The following is a 24865-nucleotide window of genomic DNA, read 5'->3' on the forward strand; positions in this document are numbered from 1 at the left end:
GGTCTACTCCAATTTCACTTTCACCTAAACATACACTTCTATGATTCCCTCAACCATACACTGAAAAAGCCAAGCCCATACACTCATGTTTAATGCCTCAGCCCCTGACTTTTAAAAGCCCTTCATTACGTCCAATAATTTAAGATAAAAACCAAAATATTTTAAAAAGCCCACTTGATATGACCCTTGCTAATAAGTACTAGGTTTGAGCTACTTTTCCCCTAGATCTCTGTACACCAGACAAAATGGTATTTCCAGTTCTTCCCATCTACCATATTCCCTCCCTTTTTCATATGTTGGTCCCTCTCCCTGGAATGCTTTTATTCTTTTCCATCTTGTTAACTACTCATCCTTCAAATCTCAGTCCAAATGTCAGCTGCCTGGGGAAGTGCTCCCTGATCTCTCAGATTAGGCCATATTCCCTCATATACACTTCTTTCCTAAAATCCTGTACTTTCTTCATACCACTTGTCACAACTGTGACTATTTCTGAGGCAGGGAGTAGAGCAGCAGTTCTCAACCATATCAGACCCAATATCCTTTTTTTTTCTAAAACATGATGGGAATTTTCATTCTTACATAAATGTGAGGGATTAATATAACACTCCCCAGTGTGCTCATCAACCAGCTTCCCCAACTGTCACCACACAATTTTTCTTTCAAGATATTTATACCTTTTCTTAATCATAAATATTTTGTAATATCGCCTATCCTTTTTTTTTTTAAAGATTTTATTTATTTATTTGACAGAGAAAGACACAGCGAGAGAAGGAACACAGCAGGGGGAGTGGGAGAGGGAGAGGGAGAAGCAGGCCTCCCACTGAGCAGGGAGCCCCATGTGGGGCTTGATCCCAGGACTCTGGGATCATGACCTGAGCCGAAGGCAGATGCTAAACGACTGAGCCACCCAGGTGCCCCTAATATCTCCTATCCTTAATGAAATGAAATTCAGGGCGGTAGGGGGAGGGGGAGTGGGAGAAGCAGATTTCCCCCTGAACAGAAAGCCCAATGTGGGACTCGATCCCAAGACCCTGGGATCATGTATGCACACGTTCTCTCTCAAATAAAAATCTTTAAAAAAAAAAAAGAAACGACATTCAGAGCTACTGTAACTTACACAAGTAAAATCTAAAATATCAATATAATGTGCTAACTATAACAAAAAAGTAATTTCTCATAAAAAATATGCATTTCAACATGCAAATGCTTGGACATGACTAGATTAGATGATGTAAGACTATGAAGGTAACAACTACAAATACAGACTGATGTAGACATGTTATGTTGTTGATAAAAATACCAGGAATAGCACTGCTGTCTATGATATGATTTTCCAAAATAGGGGCCAACTCTTTGTAAACTTTCTAAAGTAAAGAAAGCACAATCACTTGATTTATACAGTAACTATGCTGTATGTAAAAACAAAACAAAAAAAAAAAATAGAGTTTCTGTGTAAAACAAATTGGTTCTAGGCCATACGATCATAAACAGATTTTTCACATACATGAACATCTTCTGGAACATTTGAAAGTGATGCAAAATGTGTAACAATTTTTACCATATAGGTTAGGGATGTCCTTTACATTACAGGATGTCCAACATCCCTGATCTCCATCCACTAAAGTCAATGTCATCCTCTCAATGATTCTGAAACCAAAAAACACTCCCACAAATTTCCAAACTTCCTTAGGGGATGATCTCAAACTCATTAAAAACCATTGCATTAGGATAAAGGAAGATAGCCAAGATCTCTATAGCCAGACTGCTTGTGTTTGAAACCTGGCTCTATCACTTACTAGTTGTGTGCAATCTTGACCAAATAATTTAATCTTTTTGTGCATTCATGAAATAAAAATATTATTAGTATCAATGTCATAGGGTTGTTTTGAGAAATAAATTTAAAAATCCACATAAAGTGTTTGCACAGAGCAGGTACTGAATCTTTGCTATTGTCATTAGTATAATGATTTGCTTAATGACTGCCTCTCCCAATAGAGGGTAACCTCCTTGACAGCTAGCAGGAATGCCTGTCTTGTTCATCATTTTATTCCTATGACTTGCCACACCATCTGGTATAGAATAAGCACTCAATACTGTTGAATGAATGAACACAAGTTAGCAAAGACATTCAAAATATAAACAATAAAAACTGGAGTATAAACTTCAACAGTATTATTTTAGGTTATGCTGCTAAGATACTTCTATAGAAGAATGACAAAATTTATCCTAGTGACATATACATAAACATGCAGAGTATCTATTGTGGGATACCCAAGGAACTGGTAACAGTTACTGCCTCTGGGGAAAAAAGTGAGGGTGTGCAGGTTTTCATTACAGACCCTTTTGTACTTTTAAAAAAATTAAACAATAATACACATATAGTTTTAATTTTTTAATTTTCTTTTAACTCATATTTTTTTTAAACCTTGAAGACTTTAGGCACAAGAACCAAGACTGCATAATGCTTCCACGTATAGAACTTTTTTGGAACTCCAGAAATCATTAAGAGCTTCGACTTGCACACATATTTTGAACTTTCAAAATGGCTCATTATAGACTATTACATTACAGAGATCTATCCACATTTACTGATACTCCAAAATGTCTAATATCATTAGATACTGATTACCTGTTCAAAAAGATATGAGAGACAAGTAACATAACTACTAGGAGTAATAACAATTTTACTTTTACATACCAGTGTATAGTTTACAAAGTATGGTGGAAAAGCATGACCTTGGAAACAGATAAAATTAATAGGTCTACCACCTTGAGTAAATTTTAACCTCTGAACTTGAAATTCCTCTTGTATAAAATGAGATACTACCACCTAGTTATCAGGGATTCAGTTTTAAAAAGCAGCAGCATGGGGCATCTGGGTGGCTCAGTTGATTAAGGGTCTGCCTTCGGCTCAGGTCCTGGGATCCAGCCCCACAGCGGGCTCCCTGCTCAGTGGGGAGCCTGCTTCTCCCTCTCCCTCTGCTTGGGATCCTTTGTTCACTCTCTCTCTCAAATAAATAAATAAAATCTTAAAAAAAAAAAAAAAAAGGCAGCATGGGGCACCTGAATGTCCCAGTCGGTTAAATGTTGGGACTCTTGATTCCAGCTCAGGTCATGAATTCAGGGTTCTGAGATTGAGCTCCATGTAGGGGTCCACGCTGAGCACAGAGACTGCTTAAGATCCTCTCTCTCCCTCTGCCCCTACCTTCCCCGCGCACCCCACCCCCCCAAAAAAACAGCATGGAGCACCTGAGTGGCTCAGTTGGTTAAGAAATCGACTTTTTTTTTTTAAGATTTTATTTATTTATTTATTTGACAGAAAGAAACACAGCGAGAGAGGGAACACAAGCAAGGGGAGTGGGAGAGGGAGAAGCAGGCTTCCCGCGGAGCAGGGAGCCCAATGCGGGGCTCAATCCCAGGACCCTGGGATAATGACCTGAGCCTAAGGCTGACGCTTAAGGACTGAGCCACCCAGGCGCCCAGCAACCGACTCTTGATTTCAGCTCAGGTCATGATCTCCGGGTTGTGAGATGGAGCCCCACCTTGCGCTTAGCACGGAGTCAGCTGGAGATGCCCTCTCCCTCTCCCACTGCTCTTGCTCTCTCTAAACAAGTAAATAAATAAAAAAATTTTTTTTTTAAGATTTTATTTGTCAGAGAAAAAGTGCACAAGCAGGGGGGAGCAGGACGCAGAGGGAGAAACAGGCTCCCCGCTGAGCAAGGAACCCAAAGCGGGATTGATTCCAGGACCCTGGGATCATGACCTGAGCCGAAGGCAGTCGCTTAACTGACTGAGCCACCCAGGCATCCCTAAATAAAATCTTTAAAAAATAAAAAATAAGCAGCAGCAATTTCTTCCAGTAAGCTTTGTCTTTTTTTTTTTTTTTTAAGATTTTATTAGAGAGAGACAAAAGAGAGCAGGGGTAGAGGGAGAGGGAGAAGCAGACTCCCTGCTGAGCCTGGAGCCCAACCTGGGGCTCTTGGAGCTCAATACCAGGACCTGGAGATCGTGACCTGAGCCAAAGGCAGACGCTTAACCATGTGAGGCACCCAGGCACCCAAGCTTTGTCTTTTTAAAGGTAATTATTTATATTTTGAATAGGTAACACTAGTTTTAAATTTTAAATATACAAAAGGGCTTACAGCTGGTTTCCAAGGGGAGAAATACAATTTTACAATGGAGAATCTCACATTTACCATCTGAATCCACTAATCTCAACATCATTAATAGAAAAACTAGAGTACACAGCATAGTCTATGATAGCCCCAAAGTGTTTAACCTGAATCCAATCAAGCATTTACCTGTACCTTCCAGTTTGCAGTAACCAGCTAAGTAAACCACTAGGAATCAATCAGATAATTGACCAGGTCTCTTTCAACAAGTCATAACGAAAGAAGAGAAAGGGAGAGAAAAAAGGTAACTGTTCTAGATTTAAAAAGATTTCAAGAGACATAATAGCCAAATGCAATGCATAGACTTTGATTGCAAATAGGATCAAAAACAGTGCGGGGGGGGGAGGACAATTTGGGGAAAATTTTTAAGGTTTTTTTTGTAATCTCTACACCCAACATGGGGCTTGAACTCACAACCCCAAAGATCAATAGTCGCATGTTCCTCTGAGCCAACCAGGTGCCCCCAATTTGGGGAAATTTTAATAAAGACTGGGTATTACATAATACAGAAAAATTAGTTGTTCAGTGTGATTGTGTTACCGGGTTATGCAGGAAAATGTTCTTTTTATGAGAGATGTGTATTAAATTGTTTAGAGATGTCAGGAATAAAATACAGCAATGTAACAACAGATTTTAAAATGATCAATTTGCACAGATTCAATACAGCATTTTCTCTACTTTTCTGGATGTTTTTAAGTTTCATAAAACAGTTCTTAAAAACATAATGTGGGAAACAAAGGCAGAAGAAAAAATTAAATTTCCTTACTATCTACAGCCCACGGACAAGTCCCTGAAACAGGTAGAGTGACCTCTCTCTAGGAACTCAGCTGCCTCAATATAAATACTTTGCTAAGGGCAAAAGGCTAGTTTTAGCCCACCCCGTAAGTCTACTTTAACATATAAAAATTCCTTTGGAAACTTCCTTTATCTACTCCCCCCATGATACAAGTTGTCAATCATCCCCCAAGCATATGACCCACAGATATACATCTGAAGGGTCTCATGACTAAGTTTTTACTAAACAGTAATATAAGACCTTTCCTAACAATTGCTAGCCCCCTCAGGATCCGGGAAACCTTGTTTCCAAAATAGCTGGGAGGCTAACACTATCCCTAACCCCCTCCCAACTTGAAAGTATATAATGGGCCACTCCTCATGACCCCAGGGCAACTCTACCCACAGGTCCTGTCCCCGTGCTTTAATAAAACCACCTTTTTGCGCAAATACGCGCGCACACACACACAATCTTAAAAACACAGAAAATTATTCCCCTCCCATTCCTATTTCCCAGCCATGTGCACCTACAGTCACTGTTACCACCTTCTTACATATTCCTCCAGACGTATTCTATACATATATATGCAAATACATAAACTTTTTTAAAAAGTAACAAACGGTTGCAAAATACAAAACCTCTTTTGCACTTTTTGTTTCACTTAACATATCTTGGTTATTACTCAGTATCAGCACAGAGGGCTGGCTTGTTCCAACAAATGCGTAATTTCTTTAACCAGTCCTCTACTGATGAACACTTAGGAACTCTCATTTCTTGATAGTTCCTTTCAGATTAGATTCTAGGAGGAAAAAACCCAACTGACTGTAAGGTTTCAATTAAGAGACTTAGCATGCTGAATGTGCAACTGGAGTATTCCTATGTAACTTATCTACCTACATGTTCTTATTCACTGGATACACAAATTAAACCTAAACGTCCCACTAAAATATTCCAATTACGAAATGCACAATATGTATATTTCTCACAGAGCCATTCATGGTCCCAGAACCAAGTCAGCTAGCATCTACCATTATTCCTTGCTTTCTTTGTACAGGAGACTCTTCTACAGATTACACGTACTGCGCTCTAATGTAGATAAAAAATTACCATTTGCAGTTTTTCCTTTCTAAATATCGTCCTTTTAATCAAAGCAACTGGTTCTGAACTAACTTGATCATTTTCCTTCACACCCTCCTACCACCTTCCAAGCCACGTTGAAGTTCTTCAAAAACCATCTAGTACCTTTAAAGGTGTCTACCATTTTCTAAAGAGTTAACTCTAGAAACTAAAACTGTCATGTAGTTGCTTCTCAAAAGTGCTTAGGATTCTTGGTCTAACAGGACAAGATGAGCCTTGGCATATGTGAATTTCACCACTTACCCTAGCTAGGTTAGCTTGAGCAAATTACCATCAAACTTTCAGCGGCCTAATCTGAAATCAAAAAAACACTTTCCATTACAGTATCTCATCAATCTTTGTGAGAAACCTGAGTGTGTCTGGCACATACGCAGTGGTGCTAAATGTATCCTAAATGAATCGAAATATTATCTTCCATTGTTTCATTCACAACCAAACTGGAGAACAGGGATTTAAACAAATTTTACTATTTCCCATGGGCTTTAGAATAGTATTGGGCTCGGGCGCCTGGGTGGCTCAGTTGGTTAAGCGACTGCCTTCAGCTCGGGTCATGATCCCGGGGTCCTGGGATCGAGTCCCGCATCGGGCTCCCTGCTTGGCAGGAAGCCTGCTTCTCCCTCTCCCACTCCCCCTGCTTGTGTTCCCTCTCTCGCTGTCTCTCTCTCTGTCAGATAAATAAATAAATAAAATCTTAAAAAAAAAAAAAGAATAGTATTGGGCTCTTAAGTGCTAAAAAGTTATTTCGGCTTGAGTAAATTCTATATAAACCATTATGGTGGATAAGGCACCTATTTGTTAGTAAGAGAACTTCCCTTAACTAGCATGGCAGTCCCAAATTCCTAAAAGCCATGGAAATCTCAAACTTCCCAATAAAATGGCTTACTGACTCTCAAGGATGATTAAATTGAGCAGACTCAAGCGGGAGCGGGGTGCAAAGTATTTCCTCCCCCATAATTATGCACCGGACTAAATATTAAACTGACACGTAGTAAACGCTCCATAATTAGTAGCTGTTATTAAGAGGCATCCCACGGGGAGAGAAGACGGAAGGAGGCAAAAGAACGGAGGCTGTCAGTCACAAGAGGTCGAAAGGTGTTCCTGGCCTGTGACCCGTAGGCCTTGAAGCACCTGGGTCTACGAGATCCCTGAGGAACCGGGGGCCGAAAGAGGTCAGCGGCCTCCCCTAAAGGTCAGGGTTCTTTCAGGCGCGTTTCCTGCAGGGGCCAGAAGCAGAGCAGAACGCCCCCGCGAGAATCTGTACCCCGAAGCCAGAAGCACCGCCTGCCTGTAAACCGCGCGGGCTCCGGGAGAGGGGAGGACCGGGATGCCGCTGCGCCGCAGCCTGCAGGAGCAGAAACCCGGCCGCGTCCTGCAGCTCGAAACCTTAGGGGCAGACCACCAGGACCCCGCCGTTCCGGGATGCCTCAACGCAGCCCGGCCCCTCGATACTCACAATCACAGCCGACCCCTCTTACTCCATCAGGCCGCCAAGGTCCCCGGGAGGGGGCTCCCCGAGGCCCCCCTCAGTTTTGGGTCCGGCGGCCCACTCCGGACCCCTTCCCCGCCGGGCACCGCCGCCGCTGCCGCCAGCGCGCAGGCGCACACCGCCGCCGTCACGCTCCTTTTCCCCCCCCCCCTTTGCTGCCCGCCTTTCTCAATAATCTAGCTTTATTTGAACACACGAGAGTGAACAACGGACACAGGGGAAAGAGGCTTTACTGGAAAAGAAAGATCAAGAAGGCAGCCCGGCTTGCAGAAGTTACTCGGCTGCACTGAACGCACCTGTGACCAGCCTCCCTCGTTCCTTTCTCATTCTTTTACTCTTTCTGGGCCTCCCAGTTGCTTCTACTCTCTTCCTAAATCCCCAGCATTCCTTTTATATTGTGGCAATTGTTTAAGCTAAATTTCGAACCATTTTTGCCTTGTAAAACTTACTGACGTTTAATGGAAGGTGCAAGAGCTTGAGGGCAGACGGATCTGAGTTCAATCTTGACCTAGCTACTAGTAATTTATGACTTTGGGCAAATTACAAGTTTTCTCGGAAACTCAGTTTCTGCACAGTTAAAATTAGGATAGTGATATCTCTCAGGGGGTTGCTGGGATTAAATGACATAACAGGGGTCAAGTGCCTATCCATGAATGGGTGCCCGTCATAAAGTAAAAAAATCCATGAATACCAATGATTATATTTTAATACTGAATGTATTTATTTCCTTCATTAAATGTAGTCCATACTCATTCCCTCAGGATCCTATTTTTAGTGACTACAATTAAATCAGATAAACCAAGTTACATTAAGATTAATAATGGTGTGAAGTGTTACTCCTATATTATTGAAGTTCTAATAATGTCTATGTTCAACAAGATCTTCAATACCTAAAATCAAAGTAAGCAACTCATCTTCATCTATGTATAAGCCCAGATTTGCATCTAAAGGAGTGAGGAGCTATTCCAATTCTGTATTTGTGACATCACAATTTCTTGAAACACTCAAAGTCTGAGGTACACTGCTCATTCTACTCTCCTTCAAAGGTGCAATGGAAGGACTATGTTGCCCTATAAGCTCAGGGCCATAGTCCAAGAAAAAGCTTGTAGAAGACCAAAGTCAGCCATTGGTGAGCATCAAGGTAATCCTAGATCAGGGTTTTTTTGGTTTTTTTTTTTAAGATTTATTTATTCATTTGAGAGGCAGAGAGCAGGGGAGCGGGGAGTGGCAGAGGGAGAGGGAGAGAAGCAGACTCCCAGCTGAGTACAGACACCACCACTCCGAGATCATGACCTAAGAGGAAACCAAAAGGAGGACACCCAACCGACTGAGCCACCTAGGCACCCCTAGGTCAGGGTTTTATAACCTTGGTACTATGATACTTTGAACATAATTTTTTTTAGGGGTGGGGAGGGGCAGAAGGAAAGAGAGAGAATCTCAAGCAGGCTCCACGCCCAGTACAGAGCCCAATGCTGGGCTCCATCTCACAACTCTGAGATCACGACCTAAGCTGAAATCAAGAGTTGGACACTTAATGGACTGAGACACCCAGGTGCCCCTATTTTGGAGATAATTCTTGTGCTGTCCTGTGCATTGTAAGATGCTTAGCAGCATCCCTGGACACTAGATGCCTGTAGTATCCCCCACCTTTACGTCCTTCACATGCCTTTACATTACATCCTTTACATTACACCTACGTGCCTTTATATCCCCCAATTCAATCCCCATCATCTTGACAATCAAAAATGACTCCAGACATTGCCAAATATTCCTTCAAAGGCAAAAATGTTCCTGGTTGAGAACTATGGCATTATACCATGGCATTATCCCAACCATAAATAAACTCAACCATACATTTTGTCCACTTCTGCGCACAAGAAGTGACTGCTGCTTGAGAAAGTCACACAGGAGGGTAGAAGCTGGGAAGCTCATTTTTACCAATATTATAAAAGCCCACACTGCTTAACAGTCCTACTTGTCTGGGGTCAACTTGTTCTTTCACTTTCTGTAACAATATTCCAAAACTTCTCCACTTTCCTTAAAGCTCCCAGCTCCTTTTCTATTAGCAGATGACCTCATCTCCTACTTCACAGAGAAAACAGAGGTCATCAGATGAGAACTTCTTTAACTTCCTGTTACTAAACATAAAACTTACACATACTTCCTCTTATAACTGAGATACCTTCTCTCTTCCAAAACCCTCTTCTCCTTTGAAATACTTTTTATTTATCTATCTATCTATCTATCTATCTATCTATCTATTTATTTTAATTTCAAGCACTGTGCTCTATTCAGGAAGAGTTCCTGGACCTGTTTAAAGCCCTTCAATGGCTGTGTTCATAGCATAAAGTGCAGGCTCACTAGTCCAAAAGTGCAAAACCTTCCAAGATCTGGCCCATTGCCGACTATTTAAACCTTATTCCCCACTTCACCCGGAGATACACCATGAGCTGTAAGCCTCTAACCAGGATGAACTACAAGGAATTTACCGAAGGTGCTATGTTCTTAATGGCATACGCTGTTCCCACAGGCTGGAAAACTATTTCCCTCCATCCCAGACTTCTGGCAGAACTCCTACTTAGCCTTCCTGACTGAAAAGTCAATTCCTCTGGGAACCCTTTCTGACATCTCTAAGAATAAGGCGCTGCTTTCATTGTGCGCCAACTTCGCCTCGGACTTTCCAACGCCATACACCATATTCTATCCACTATAATTTGTTTACATATCGATCTCCAATCTAGACAGGTGGAAAGACCCGGGAAGGCAGGGAAGGCATTTTTTTTCTCCCTCTTTTCTTCAGCGATCATCCAGCAAACGGTTTACCCTTGACAAATGTTTGTTGCATAAATACTTCCCACCTTTGAGAGGGATTCGAATTATCCGGTCAACGGGTGAGTCCGCAGACTCTCCGCCTGCGTGGCAGGGAGATTTAAACCCCTCAGACTGTGATTGGCTCTAGATGCAGGGGTGTGTCCGCGGCCGCGCGGCCAGGGAAGTGCGCAGGCGCGCGGCTCCGGCGCGCGCAGGCGCTAGGAGGACTCACCCTCAGGTCCGGCCGGGGGTGTCCGAGCCGCTGCGGCGCGAGAGGAGTGGCCGGAACTGCTTGGTGAGCCTTCAGGAGTGGGGTTGAGGGAGCTAGCCCGGTTGAGATTTGGGATCAGATCCCAGGAAGAAGAGTATTATCGTGACGGCTTAAAACTTGGTGTGGCCGGGCTTAAGGGGAGGAGTAGAGGTGCTCAGGCCGGGACTGGGCAGGCTGGGCCCGGAGCAAGGACTCGAGCCACCGGGAAACTACCTTGGGGCCGGCGGAGAAGGGTGGCGGGATGGTGGTTCGTCGGACCCCTCCTAAAAACCAAGCAGAGGAAGGGTGGCGGGATGGTGGTTCGTGGGACCCCTCCTCAGCCTCTACCCCTCCAGTGTTCCTGTGATCGGGCTTAATTGACTGTATGGTGACCACAGTGATCAGATAACTCTGAACTAGTTGTGTGAAGGTGTCTAAGGTTCGTGGCGTTGGAGAGTCCATGCTCTCTAGGAAAGCCCATCCTTAACGTCGCGGCTTTACTGTAGACTAACGAAGGATCTGTAAAACACCGAATTTTACAATTCCAGGCTGGAGTTGTTGGTTGCGGGGGTGGGCAGGGGGAGTACCGGAAAGTGCTATTTCAGCTCATCCTTTTTTTCATCATTAGTCACCACAATGTTAGGAAAGGTAGACGAGGGTAGAGGAAACCGAAAGACATCAAAGTTGGGAAAAGAAGATGAAAAGGGAGTATCATTTTGCCTTTTGCTAGTCATCTCCTTTAGGAAGTAGGGGGACGACTGGCGAGGGGTGCTTGGATATTAGCTTCTGACAGCGTTCCCTCAGTCATGTGAAAATAACGTAGCTTCACAGAAGCAGATATTTCAAGAACTGAGAGGAATATTACTCCCTCTGCCCTTATGTCCTTAAGACTGGCTTCAGATGTGCCAGTAAAAAGTACAGCAGATAAGACCAAATAGAAATGATTCTCCAGCGTTCTTGCCTAGCCTGGAAAACCACACTTGACATTCATGGCACATCATTAGCTAGAACACGTTGAGATCTAAACAAACTATTTCATAGTAAGGTTTTTTAAAAATTAATGTTTCTTCCACCATCACAGTTGATGCCTCAGGCATTCTAATGGTTAGTTGTCACTCGTTCCTTTGGCAAGAGGTAACGAGAAAGAACGCATTCATATAAATGTTAGCAAATATTAGGAGAAACATCTCTGCTCACATTACCATGCTCCTTTGACAGTAAGTGTGACAGTAAATAGAATAATCATGTAACAGCCTACAGCTCAGATATTTATCGTATTTCTAGGCTTCTTTTTTTTTCTTTTTTTTTAAGGTGCTTGTATGTGGATATGTACTAGAAAATTCCTGTTATTCTAGTTCCAGGATAACAAAGTCTTATTGTGCCATTATTTTCTTAACAGTATGGCACTCTTTCCTATAAACAGTAGTATTTCTGTATGCATCTTAGTGTTTGCTTCTTTTACTCTAAATGAGCTTAAGCATAGTAACAGGATAACTAAAGGTCACATCATTTCTAATCATTCAGAACACAACCTTGAACCAAGAAGGAAGCAAATACACAAAAATAATAAATAAAAAAACAGGCCCTGTTGTTCATGGGACAGCTGTATTTCACTCCTCTTGAACCATACCACTATAATAAAATTTGCCTTTTAGAAGATCATCTGTGTTATTTTATTTCATGTTTTTAATAGACTTGTTTTCAGCACTACCCTCTTCCAAAGTGATAATCTGTGAAATTATGGTTTTTATGTATACCTTTTTCTAGTACACATTATAATAACTTCAGTATGTAACTTGTTTATATAACAACTGAAATCATCTCGTGTTCTTGCTCTGCACTCTGGAAAATACTGCTTTGGAACTAACCTACTCATTTTTAAAATAAAGTGAAGATTGGACTAGGCCAGTGGACTTCAAAATTCTGTGAACTCAGTGATGGCATTCACTATTGTGACACAATTCTAGCACACCTACTTATCTGGTTTCACCAGATGAAAGTAGATTAGAATAGCAAAAGGGAAAAAGAGGATGTTTGCTCTTTGACATTTTTGTGAAATCAGCTGCCCTTTTTTTTCTTCTAAATTAAGGTGCTGTGTCTTAAAACATTCTGGAAGTTTGTTTTTTATGTTTGTACTCAGTGTTATTTATATTTTAGCATTTATAATATATGATGTTGCTTGAATTCAAGAGTGCTGAACTTTTTTATTCTAGTGCTATATTTCGTTTCTAGGTTTGTCGATTGAGAAAGGACTAGATGACAAGGACTGGTCTTTTTCTTTGTTGTGGTGAATAGAGACTTGAAACAGATGGATCCAGTGCCTCCAGCAACTGGAGGAAGTGGATTATAGAGCCAGGAAACAGCATGTACTGCTCATTTTGTAATATTGGTGGTGGAAGTGGTGTTCCATTTGCACTCAGTTAAATTCACTGACATTTTGGTTTTGATTTCAATTTCATACTTGTATACTTATCAGTATATTTTTTCTGGAATCCCCCCATCCGTCTTGACTTTTGTGAGATGTGTAACTTGGATTTAAATTTATTTGAACAATGCTTTGACAATTGAAATTACCTTTAGATGGCCTTTTGAGACTTCTAAAATAAAATCCAAACTTCTTGGTAGAGTACACAAAGCCCTTCAAAACCTGTCTCCTGTGTCTGCCTTTTAAAGCCACCCTACCCACTCTGAATACACATAACAGTATATTCTGGCATGACTACGGAGGCCTTACATTATGACACTTCTTTGATAGTCTAAAATCACAATTTTTTTAGGGTTGATCATGCTTGGATTTTGATTCTCAAATCAAAATCACAAGAGATGTTTAATAATTATGAAAGATTATGATAGCTTCATTGAGCACTATATACCAGTCAAGGTTTAAATGCTTAGCATGAATTAACTCAGTCCTTATAATGCTCAAAATAAACATTATATTCTCATTTAATGAAAAAAACTGAAGCACAGAGAAGTAAATTAGGCAATAGTCAGGATTTTAAAACATGCCTCCAAGTATTGGGCACTTAACCACTACGCTCTATTGCCCTTTGTATAAACAAGAATGGCACTCTTCTTCTTTTTTAAGATTTTATTTATTTGAGAGAGCAAGAGCATGAGCAGGGGGAGGGACAGAGTGGAGGGACAAGCAGACTCCCTGCTGAGGACAGAGCCTGCCTGATTGGGGCTTGATCCCAGGACCCTGAGATGATGATCTGAGCTAAAGTCAGATGCTTAACCTGCTGAGCCACCCAGGCGCCCCAAGAATGCCACTCTTTTTACCTACTGTGGGGGATATTCTTTTCCAGGGTCCTGAGTGCTTATGTTCTCTATCTCTGGCATCGTATCAGAATATTTGAGAAGCTAACCAGAAAGCTTCTAGGTGAACTTGGAATCAGAGCCAAAATACTTGGATGACTTGGGTAAATATTTCATTCAGGCAAGGTGAATCCTTGCTAATTGTCCCTACCTCACACTTGGTGTCTTCCTTGGCAGATACCATACTTAAGTCTGCCAGATTGTACGTCTCTCCTACTTAGAGAATGAATGCTGCATTTTTGAACCTCTTTCTTAACTCTTATAGAGCATCCCTTTTCTGTTTCCATACCCTTTCTTTTAGACAATGTCAATACAATTGATTATAATCACATATAGATCTACCTTCCTAAGATTATATTCTGGTCACTTAGAGTAGAATTGTGGAAGTTCCAGGGTTGAGCAGGACTTGAAAACTAGGTGTTGGGCTTCAGCAATTAAGTCATAAACAGTACTTCTATAAAGCTGAAATGTAATCTTGATCTTTTCGGTTCCTGATTTTTAGTGGTATTTTCTCAGCAGTATGGTTTCTGTCTGGAATCCTGTGCTTCAGTGCTCTTTGAAACAAGATGTTTAATAGATATGATTCAGTGGTGTACTTCTTATATTTGCATAGTTTTTGAGCTTTATAAGAATGGTTAAAATTGGGGACGCCTGGGTGGCTCAGTCGTTAAGCATCTGCCTTCGGCTCAGGTCATGATCCCAGGGTCCTGGGATCGAGTCCCACATCAGGCTCCTTGCTCAGTGAGGAGCCTGCTTCTCCTCCCTCTGCTGCTCCCCCTGCTTGTGCTCTCTCTCTCTCTCTCTGACAAATAAATAAATAAAAATCTTAAAAAAAAAATGGTTAAAATTGTTCCTGTAGAAGGAAGTAGAAAGGAAACACAGGAAGTAAAAGGAGGAAACTAGCCTTGACATAGATAAAGCTCTCATCTGAATGTCTTTAGAAAGAATTAAATTTCTAACCAGAGCAGGGGCTCTTTTTGGCGTGACCTAGAGTATTTTGAGTATTTTAGAATACTGTGCACCTGTACTTTTTGTGTGTGTGAACATCCTTCCTTCTTTTCTTTTTTTTTAAGATTTTATTTATTTATTTGAGAGAGAGACCGCAAGAGAGCACACAAGCAAGGGGAGCGGCAGAGGGAGAGGGAGAAGCAGGCTCCCCGCAAGCAGGGAGCCCGATGCAGGGATCAGTCCCAGGACCTCAGGATCATGACCTGAGCTGAAGGCAGACGCTTAACTGACTGAGCCATGCAGGCGCCCCCCATGTGTGAACATTTTTAATGTTTCATATTAAAAATGGGATCTAAGCAAAAAATATATTCCTAAAGAAAAACTAAATTCTTTTACCCCATAAGTGATGGTCCATGTCTGAATTTCTACTTTGTTCTCTATTATCCTTTCTTCTATTTTTTCCATTTTTTTCTCCGTTATTCATCTTTAGATACACAGGTGTGAGATGGGGATGACACAAGGCTCACCCTGCTTGAATAAAATATTCACCCCAACCATCCAAAGTATTTTGGCTGTGATTCTAAGTTCACCTAGTAACTTTTTGATTAGCCTCTCAAACAGTCAAATACCACAGATAGAGAACATAAATAACGTGAGCACTGTGCTAAACACTTTACATACATTAATTCATTTCTGAAACAACATTGGGAGGTAGAACTGTTACCCTAATGAACAAGGAAACTGAAACTTGAATAGGTTGAGTAAATTGCCTGGGTATCAGAGCTAGGATGAACTCAGGGTCTGTCTGACCTCGGGGTCTGTGTTATTAACCACTACATTATGTTCGTTCAACACAATTTATTAAATTATCTCACCTAATCTAAAAGTAGCAAGCTTAGTCACAGGAGAATTGATAATAACTGAAATCATTTTCAGCCCAACTTGGCCTTGACATTGGTTGAGATGGTTTTAGCCTTAAGCTAAGAAGACTTTAGTCTTGTAGAGAGGCAGGATTTGTGTACACAAAACAACTAGAAAACTGAAAAACTGGAAACTATATATTTAGAGGCAGGAGAGAAGAGTGCTTTATTTTCCATGTCCTAACTACAATGTGTCATAAAATACACATTTAAAAAGGAAGGAGGGTAGTTTTCTTTTTTTTTTTTAATGGTCGTTTTTTGTGGTTTTTTTTAAAGATTTTATTTATCTATTTGACAGAGAGAGACACAGCAAGAGAGGGAACACAAGCAGGGTGAGTGGGAGAAAGAGAAACAGGCTTCCCGCTGAGCAGGGAGCCGAATACGGGGCTCGATCCCAGGACCCTGGGATCATGACCTGAGCCGAAGGTAGATGCTTAACGACTGAGCCACCCAGGTGCCCCTTGATAGCAGATTCTTGAAAAATGTTTCTGGAATGAATTAAGAGGGATGTATTCTGGGACCAGAATCTTTTTCTGCTAAGCTTTCAGGCTAGGCAGATTGCTGACTCTCCATCCATCAGCATAAGGGAACTCTCAGCTCTTTGGGGGCAGTCACCATAGCTAGATGTCACCACATTCTCTTCTGACAACCTTTGTCTAGTTTTCCTCTTCAGTTGGGTTCTGGTCTGGCATGCCCTTCTAAGACCACAGGCCTCTGCAAACAACTGCCTTTTCCTCAGTTACCATCAAGTCTGTTCCAGGAAGGACCACCCCCCTCCCCCAAAAAAGATTATGTATTATGGAAAGAGCCTAAGAGCCAGAAGTGCTGCTTTTTATTCTCTTAGTATAAAGAAGTTGGACTAGATGATCTCTGAGGTTTATTTTCAGAGACTATTCTCTGAGATAAGAATTGAGCAGAAACTTTGTTCCCAGATAACTGATTGATTAAGCAGAAATTTCTTCAGGCTAGTAGTTTCCAAGTCATGTTCCATGGAACCTTGGTTCCTTGGGATTAATAAAAATGTTCTTTGAAGGAAAGATTTTATGGTCATCTCTATTTGACTGGGATAGCCAAAATTAAACAGATTTCTTCACTGCTTCAGGACTTCTGATTTCCAGCCAAGAATTTAATTAGCCAGCCAGCCAAGGACAAATAAGAAAAATAGGAGATGGGGAGGTATAAGAGCTAAATATCTTCATTGTAGAAAGTTCATGAATGATACCCAAAATTGGAAAATATAAAGAAACAACACTATAAGCATATGATTTAGGAATTTGAGGTTAAACACTGGAACAACTAACACTGTTGAAAATTTTGCCTCTGGGCTCCTGGAAGCAGGAATTGGTTTGGGGCGCAAGAGAGGGCAGGGGAATTGCTATTTATTACTGTTGTAGAACTATTTGACATCTCAAACTATGTGTATATATACATAGTTTGTATATGTGTATGTGTATATATACATAGTGTATATATACACAAACTGTGTGTATATATACATAGTTTGTATATGTGTGACCTGAGCCGAAGGTAGATCCTTATATATACACACACATATATATATATATATTTTTTTTTAAAGATTTTATTTATTTGACAGAGACACACAGCAAGAGAGGGAACACAAGCAGGGGGAGTGGGAGAGGGAGAAGCAGACTCCCCGCCGAGCAGGGAGCCCGATGCGGGACTCGATCCCAGGACCCTGGGATCATGACGTGAGCCGAAGGCAGACGCTTAACGACTGAGCCACCCAGGCGCCCCACACATATATATTTTTGATTAAAATTAAATATGGAAGAATATAAAGTCTTCAAAATAATTTTAAATGGCTGAATAACATTCCATCATGTAGTTGTACCATAATTATTCAGTTAAATCCCATCATTGGTTATTTAGATTGCTTCAGTTTTTTTTTTAACATTATAAATACTGGGAGCAATGTATTTTTGTCTGTATCTGTGATTTTCTTCTGGATTTCTGAAAGAAAAAGTCAAAGAGTAGGAATAATTTAAAATTTTCTTGTATATATTACATCATCTCTTGAAAGTTTTTTTTTTTTTTAAAGATTTTATTTATTTATTTGACAGAGAGAAAGCAGGAGAGCACAGGCAGGGAGAGCAGCAGAGAGAGAGGGAGAAGCAGGCCCCCTGCTGAGCAGGGAGCCCAATGTGGGGCTCCATCCCAGGACCCTGGGATCATTACCTGAGCCGAAGACAGTTGCTTAACCAACTGAGCCCACCCAGGCGCTGCAGAGTTTTGGTTTTTAAAAATCAGCATTTTACTTTCCTAAGCACTGGTTAAGAAAACTTTAATTTTATAGGAGTGGGAATTGAAATACCCACAGACTGTCCTGAATGCTAAAAAAAAATACTGTTTATATCACTGTTTCTTGTGTCATTTGGAGTTTGCAACATTTTTTATCTTTTAGAGTTTTTCATTATCAAAAGCTTATAGTTATTGCATAAATTTGCTGTTAATGAAGTTATAGAGTAACAGAGTATTCTGAAACTTATCTACAAAACCAGTGTATGGATTTTTTTTTAAGATTTATTAATTTTAAAAAAAGATTTATTAATTTAAAATTTTTTAAGTCCTGGTCTTTGAGTTCTTTCTTTTTCCCCCCAAATTTTATTTATTTATTTTAGAGAGAGGGCCAGCGTGCGAGTCGGGGGAGGGGCAGAGGGAGAAAATCTTCAAGCGGATTCCCCAATGAGCCTGGAGCTGCAGGCAGGGCTGGACCTCACCAACCATGAGATCATGACCTGAGCTGAAACCAAGAGCTGCATGCTCAACCGATTGCGACTGCGCCACCCACCCGCGCCCAACCAGTCTATGTTTATAACTTTTGGGGAGTGGGGTAAGGAGTTGGGTTAAATAGGTGATGGAGATTGAGGAGTGCTTTTGTCGTGATGAACACCTGGTGATTTATGGTGATTTATGGAAGTACTGAATCACTGTATTGTACACCTGAAACTGTATTGTACACCTGAAACGTATGTTAGCTAACTGGAATTAAAATAAAAACTTAGGGGCGCCTGGGTGGCTCAGTTGGTTAAGCGACTGCCTTCGGCTCAGGTCATGATCCTGGAGTCCCAGGATCGAGTCCCCCATTGGGCTCCCTGCTCAGCAGGGAGCCTGCTTCTCCCTCTGACCCTCCTCCCTCTCATGCTCTCTTTCTATCATTTTCTCTCTCTCTCAATAATAAATAAATAAAAATCTTTAAAAAAATAAAATAAAAACTTAAAAAAAAGTCCTTTTAAAGAAAATTTAGAAAAATACATTATTGTGTAAGACAAAAATCGTCTGTAAAATTTTTTTTTAAAGATTTTAGTTATTTATTTGAGAGAGAGAGAATGAGAGAGAGCACATGAGAGGGGGGAGGGTCAGAGGGAGAAGCAGACCCCCCGCTGAGCAGGGAGCCCGATGCGGGACTCGATCCAGGGACTCCAGGATCATGACCTGAGCCGAAGGCAGTCGCTGAACCAACTGAGCCACCCAGGCGCCCCGTCTGTAAAATTTTTTAAAACGTTTTCATTCCATCTCATTTAAGCTGGGTAGACATTTACATTTTTGGCCTTTAGTTTTTAAACTATACATATTTTTTAATGTGGCATTAAGATTTATTGCTGGAAAATAGTAGTATATAACCTTTATAATGACCATTTTAAGCTCTAAAAACAGTTCAGCATTTTCAGATACACTAACATAAAAGTTATGACCTTGATGTTGCCTTATTTAGGTTTTACTTTCTCTTGCACTAGTTATTAATAATAGCCAGAAGTGCCAGTTAAAAGAATTTTTTTCTCTCATTGTGAGAAAGAAAATTGGACTCTTCCATTTTAAAGATATGGAATGGCACGTTCTATCCTGTTTTCCAACCACCATTTTTCTTTTTGGAGAAGAAAGGAGGGGATCCACTGAATATAAAGTACAAGTTTTAGGGCACCTGGGTGGCTCAGTCGGTTAAGCGACTGCCTTCGGCTCAGGTCATGATCCTGGAGTCCCGGGATCGAGTCCCGCATCGGGCTCCCTGCTCGGTGGGGAGTCTGCTTCTCCCTCTGCCCCTCCTCCCTCTCATGCTCTCTGTCTCTCATTCTCTCTCTCAAATAAATAAATAAAATCTTTTAAAAAAATCTAAAAAAAAAAAGTACAAGTTTTATATTTCAGTGGTGCCTACTCTATAGCTACTATCATTTATTTTAACTAAATCTATCATTTTATACTGTGGCAGAAAATTGTTTGGCATAGGAAAAGCTACAGAATTAATGTTTTCCTTCTCATCTTCCTTTTCATTCTTACTCATACTGTTTTCCTTAACTGTTTTCTTCTTTTAAATATTCTTTCTCCATCCTTAAGTCATTTTTTTCAATTTTTAGAAATTGAGACATAATTCACATAATGTAAAGTTCGCCATTTATACAATTTAGTGGCTTTGGGTATATTCATAAGGCTGTGCAGCCATCACTACTAATTCCAGAACATTTCCATCACCCCCAAAACAATCCCTATATCTATTGGTAGTCAGTCCCGTCCCCACTTTCCCCCATCCTCTGGCAATCACTAATCTACTCTTTGTCTCTATGGATTTACCTATTCTGGGCATTTCACATAAACGACATCAAACAATATGGGGTCTTTTGTGTCTGGTTTTGTTCAATTAGAATAATGCTTCCAAGCCTCAAACATGTTGTAGCATGTAGCATTCCTTTTTATGGCTGAATGATATTCCATTATATGGACATTTGGGCATTTGGTGTTTTCTGCTTTTTGGCTGTTAGCAATAATGCTGCTTTAAACATTTGTGTACAAGTTTTTATGTGCACCTATGTTTTCATTTCTCTCTAATGTACGTAGGAATAGAATTGCTGGGTCATATGTAGTAATTCACTGCTTAACCTGTTGAAACCTAAGTTGTTCTTGTCCTACATTGTTAAATAGTATGTTTTTCCTCCGTTAGGTACCAGAATTATAACAGGGGTAGGATATCATCAGTTAGTACTTGGCTATACATTAAAAAACAAAACAAAACAGGGTGCCTGCAATTGGGCGTTTGCCTTCAGCTCGGGTCGTGATCCCAGGGTGCTGGGATCGAGTCCCACAGCAGGTTCCTTGCTCTGGAGGGGAGCCTGTTTCTCCCTCTCCCTCTGCCTGCCGCTTCCCCTGCTTGTGTGCTCGCTTGCTCTCTTTCTGTCAAATAAATAAAAATCCTAAAAAAAAAAAAACCAAACAAACAAAACCAAAAAAACAACTTTCACCTAAAACAGTGGTTTTCAACCTTGGTTACTCATTGGAGTCATCTGGGAAGGTTTAAAATCAACTGGCTCTCACCCCCAGAGTTTCTGATTTAATTAGTCCGGGGTGCAGCTTGGGCCTCCAGGTGATCATGTGTAGCCAAGACTGGGAACTACTGTTCTAACTCTGACTGGAGTTAGACTTGCTACTTGAAAAGGGGAAGGCAGGAACTTCATATATATACTTTTCTTGGCAAAGCTGCTATACATTTGAATGACTTGATAATGTGTCTTTCTTTTCTTCTCTTGTTAATGTATGTAATAGTCATTGAAAGCACATACTCTGGATCAGTCTACCTAGGTTTGAACCTGGCTCTACTATATGACCTTGCGAATGTTGCTTAACCTCACTGTTCCTTAGTTCCTACATCTGTAAAATGTGGAATTAAATAGTGTTTGTTACGGTCTGAATGTTTGTGTCTTCCTACCAAAATTCCTATGTTGAAATCCTAATTCCTGGTGTGATGGTATTACGTGGAACCTTTGGGAGGTGCTTAAGGTATGAAGGTGGAGTCCTCATGGAAGTGATTAGTGCCTTATAAAAGAGGCTCCAGAGAACTCCCTCGCCCCTTCCACCATATAAGGCATCAGTTTTGCACCAGAAAGAGGGCCCTGATGAGAAGGTGACCAATGCTGGCTCCTTGAGCTCAGACTTTTGCCTCCAGAAATGCGACAAATAAATTTCTGTTGTTAATAAGCTACCAAGTCTATGTTTTTTTGTTACAGCAGCTGGACAGACTAAGAGAGTGTTTTAAGGACTAAATGAGTGAGTGTGTGTGTGTGTGTGTGTGTGTGTGTATATGTGTATGTTTTTCATTTCTTAGAATAGTGTCTTGCATGGGGGCGCCCGGGTGGCTCAGTTGCTTAAGCGTCCAACTCTTTTTTTTTTTTAAAGATTTTGTTTATTCCTTTGACAGAGAGAGACAGCGAGAGAGGGAACACGAGCAGGGGGAGTGGGAGAGGGAGAAGCAGGCTTCCCGCTGAGCAGGGAGCCCGATGCGGGGCTTGATCCCAGGACCCTGGGATTAGGACCTGAGCCGAAGGCAGATGCTTAACAACTGAGCCACCCAGGCACCCCAAGCATCCGACTCTTGATTTTGATTTTTTATCTTGATTTGGCTCAGGTCATGATCTCAGGGTTGTGAGATCGAGCCCCGCTTTGGACTCTGCGCTGGGTGTGGAGCCTGCTTAAGATAGTCTCTCTCCATCTCCCTCTGCCACGCTGCACCCCCCCATGCACACACACACACACTCTCTCTCTCAAATAAATAAATCTTTAAAAAAATAGTGCCTTCCGTGTATAGTGCTTTGTAAGTATTAACTTGTAGTTGTTCCTGTGATTCTTCTCAATCCCTTACTCATTATTTAGACTTACAAAATGGTAACGACTATTAAAAAGTTACTTGCCATTTTAAAGAACTGTCATATATGTTGAATTCTTTCATAATAAAAAGTTGAGAAAGTAGCATGATGACACTTTCCTGTATTATTCACCAGCTTCAACAGTCATGGCCAATCTTGTTTCCTCTGTACTCCCACCCTGTCTCAGATCTCAGGACTGTGGGATCCTGACCTGAGCTGAAGGCAGACGCTTAACTGAGCCACCCAGGCGCCCCTAAGCTATCATATCACCTCTGAATTATTTTAAAGCACGACCTACAGGTTACCTTTTAAATGGCTTCTAATTTCAGTCATTTTCTTAGAATCCCTGAGGAGGTTGATTATTGGTAGGAAGGTTAGAGAAAGAGAATACACTGAAGGTGAAGGGCCATGACAGGAGATTGGTTGTATTCCAGGACTGAGTTGTAAATTCTCTATTCCAGCTAAGTTCTCTGCTTCTTTGTGGGGCCCTCTTTTATCCACCTCTTAGTATTTTGCCATGAAAGCATTAAGAACTTATTCAGAACTCATTAGAACCTATTTCTGCCATCTACTGTGAATGAAGTAAGGTCCCAGCCAAACTTTAGCAAGGGCCTTTGCTCTAACCATCTGTTAGCAGGATGTTTTGGACCAATTGTTCTGTATTATTTCCATACCTTTGTGGTTTGGAAAGGTGATCATCTGTTAATGCATGAAAATGTTCCTACAAATTTATATTTACTGTGACTATATGCCAACAGAAGATTTCTCTCAAGAGAGGCCAAGAATTCATAATTATGCTTATGAAATGGGGTCTAAAATTAATTCCTTGTCTTTATTTTCTCCAATCTTATAAATCAGCTTTCTTGGTTGTCATGAGCTATCATATATTTTTAAAGGTTTTATTTATTTATTTGAGAGGGATTGGGAGCGAGGGAGCAAGAGGGAGCACAAGCTGTGGGGGGGAATGGGGAATGGGCAGGGGGAGGGAGAGAAGCAGGCCCCCCCCCCCCCCGCCAGCAGGGAGCCCTACTCAGGGTTCGGATCCCAGGACTGTGGGATCCTGACCTGAGCTGAAGGCAGATGCTTAACTGAGCTACCCAGGCGCCCCTAAGCTATCATATTTTATGATAAAAATAAATGTATGAATTTTAAAAGTAGTATAACTACATTGCAAACTATTTGGTAAATTGGGAGAAGAAGTAAAATCACTCTTAATTCTACCACCATAGCTATTGGTTATATTTTAATGATTCCCTTCTAGACTTTTTTCTACCCATATTTTTTATAGCAAGTATTTGACTATTTTTAAGTCTTACTTTGTTCACTTCATATACTGACCTTCACCATTTTGTGTGGTTTTGTGTTTGCTAAGCCTTAGCCAGGGGGAAAAAAAACACATTTTGGGGCAGTCTTTAATTTTTTAGACATGCAAAGCTATATATATATATTTGTCTAGATTAAAGTACCTATCAACCGGAAATGGTTTGATTTAAACCTGTTTAATATCTGTCTTGACATGGGCAGACTCATGGCTGGCATGAAAATAGGTCAGATGTGTAGCTCACACAGTATTATCAACTCTAATATTTAAATTTAGCCTTACAGATGGAACAATTAATATTTAGTATCATTTACATTAATGTCACATATACTTAACATTTTTGTTTTGCTTTTCTTTTGCCTATTTCTTTCTGCTTCCCTAATAATATTAAAATAATGGCTGACACTAGAATATTAGTCATGTATCAGGCACTAATAACAAGCACTTTGTATGGATCATCTTTTTTTAATCCTCACAAAAAGGGCCTGTTATCTCTATTTTACAAATGTAGAAACTGAGTCTTAGTGGATTTAGCTAACTCGCCTGAGGTCAGACAACCAATACATTTTGGGGTCAGAATTTGAATGCTGGAGTTCCTGCTAATGACCACTATGCTAGCCTGCTATGAACAGAAATTTGCACTTGCTGTCAGTACACTGATTACCATGAAAGTCCAACCAAAATATATCAAGGAGAGTCACAAATTTTTATCCTACAGTAATAAACTATATGGGTGTAATTTGTAGAGCATTTTAGGATTAGGATTAATTTTTTAAATTAGGATTAATTTTAAGAGAAGGAATAAGTCATGAAGCTAACTTAGTAGAATATTTTAATGCAAAATCTTTGCTTTCCAGTATAAAATGAATTATTTTATAAAATCACTCCTATGTTGGTCTAGGCAAGACACTGGAATTGGTGGTGATTTAAAGTGCTGTTTCTTTTATTCCTTACATATCTTCATTTTTATCAGTGAAAACATGGATCTCCTGTTGATTCAGTTCCAAGGCCTTTTTCTTTGTATTCCTTCTTCCCAGTAGTATTAGTTTCATTTTCTAAATTTAGATAATTTCAGAT

General features: G+C 40.6%; 2 protein-coding genes across 6 annotated transcripts in view; one reads left to right on the top strand and one right to left on the bottom strand.

Annotated features, from left to right (window-relative positions):
* ZNF106 (zinc finger protein 106) overlaps nucleotides 1–7659 on the bottom strand; it is a 65165-nt gene extending 57506 nt beyond the window's left edge. For 2 of the 3 annotated variants that reach the window (XM_034994626.1, XM_034994625.1), the window contains exon 1: nucleotides 7538–7659. The gene's annotated coding sequence lies outside the window, so the exon portion shown is untranslated. The remainder of the gene's footprint in view (nucleotides 1–7537) is intronic. The other variant, XM_034994627.1, reaches the window with a different exon arrangement.
* A 2916-nt stretch (nucleotides 7660–10575) lies between these two features.
* SNAP23 (synaptosome associated protein 23) overlaps nucleotides 10576–24865 on the top strand; it is a 35886-nt gene continuing 21596 nt past the window's right edge. For 2 of the 3 annotated variants that reach the window (XM_034994862.1, XM_034994865.1), the window contains exon 1: nucleotides 10576–10676. The gene's annotated coding sequence lies outside the window, so the exon portion shown is untranslated. The remainder of the gene's footprint in view (nucleotides 10677–24865) is intronic. The other variant, XM_034994864.1, reaches the window with a different exon arrangement.

The sequence above is a fragment of the Mirounga leonina genome, unplaced genomic scaffold, assembly GCF_011800145.1.
Source record: "Mirounga leonina isolate KUSES-001 unplaced genomic scaffold, KU_Mleo_1.0 Mir_91, whole genome shotgun sequence".
NCBI classification, from domain to species: Eukaryota; Metazoa; Chordata; class Mammalia; order Carnivora; family Phocidae; genus Mirounga; species Mirounga leonina.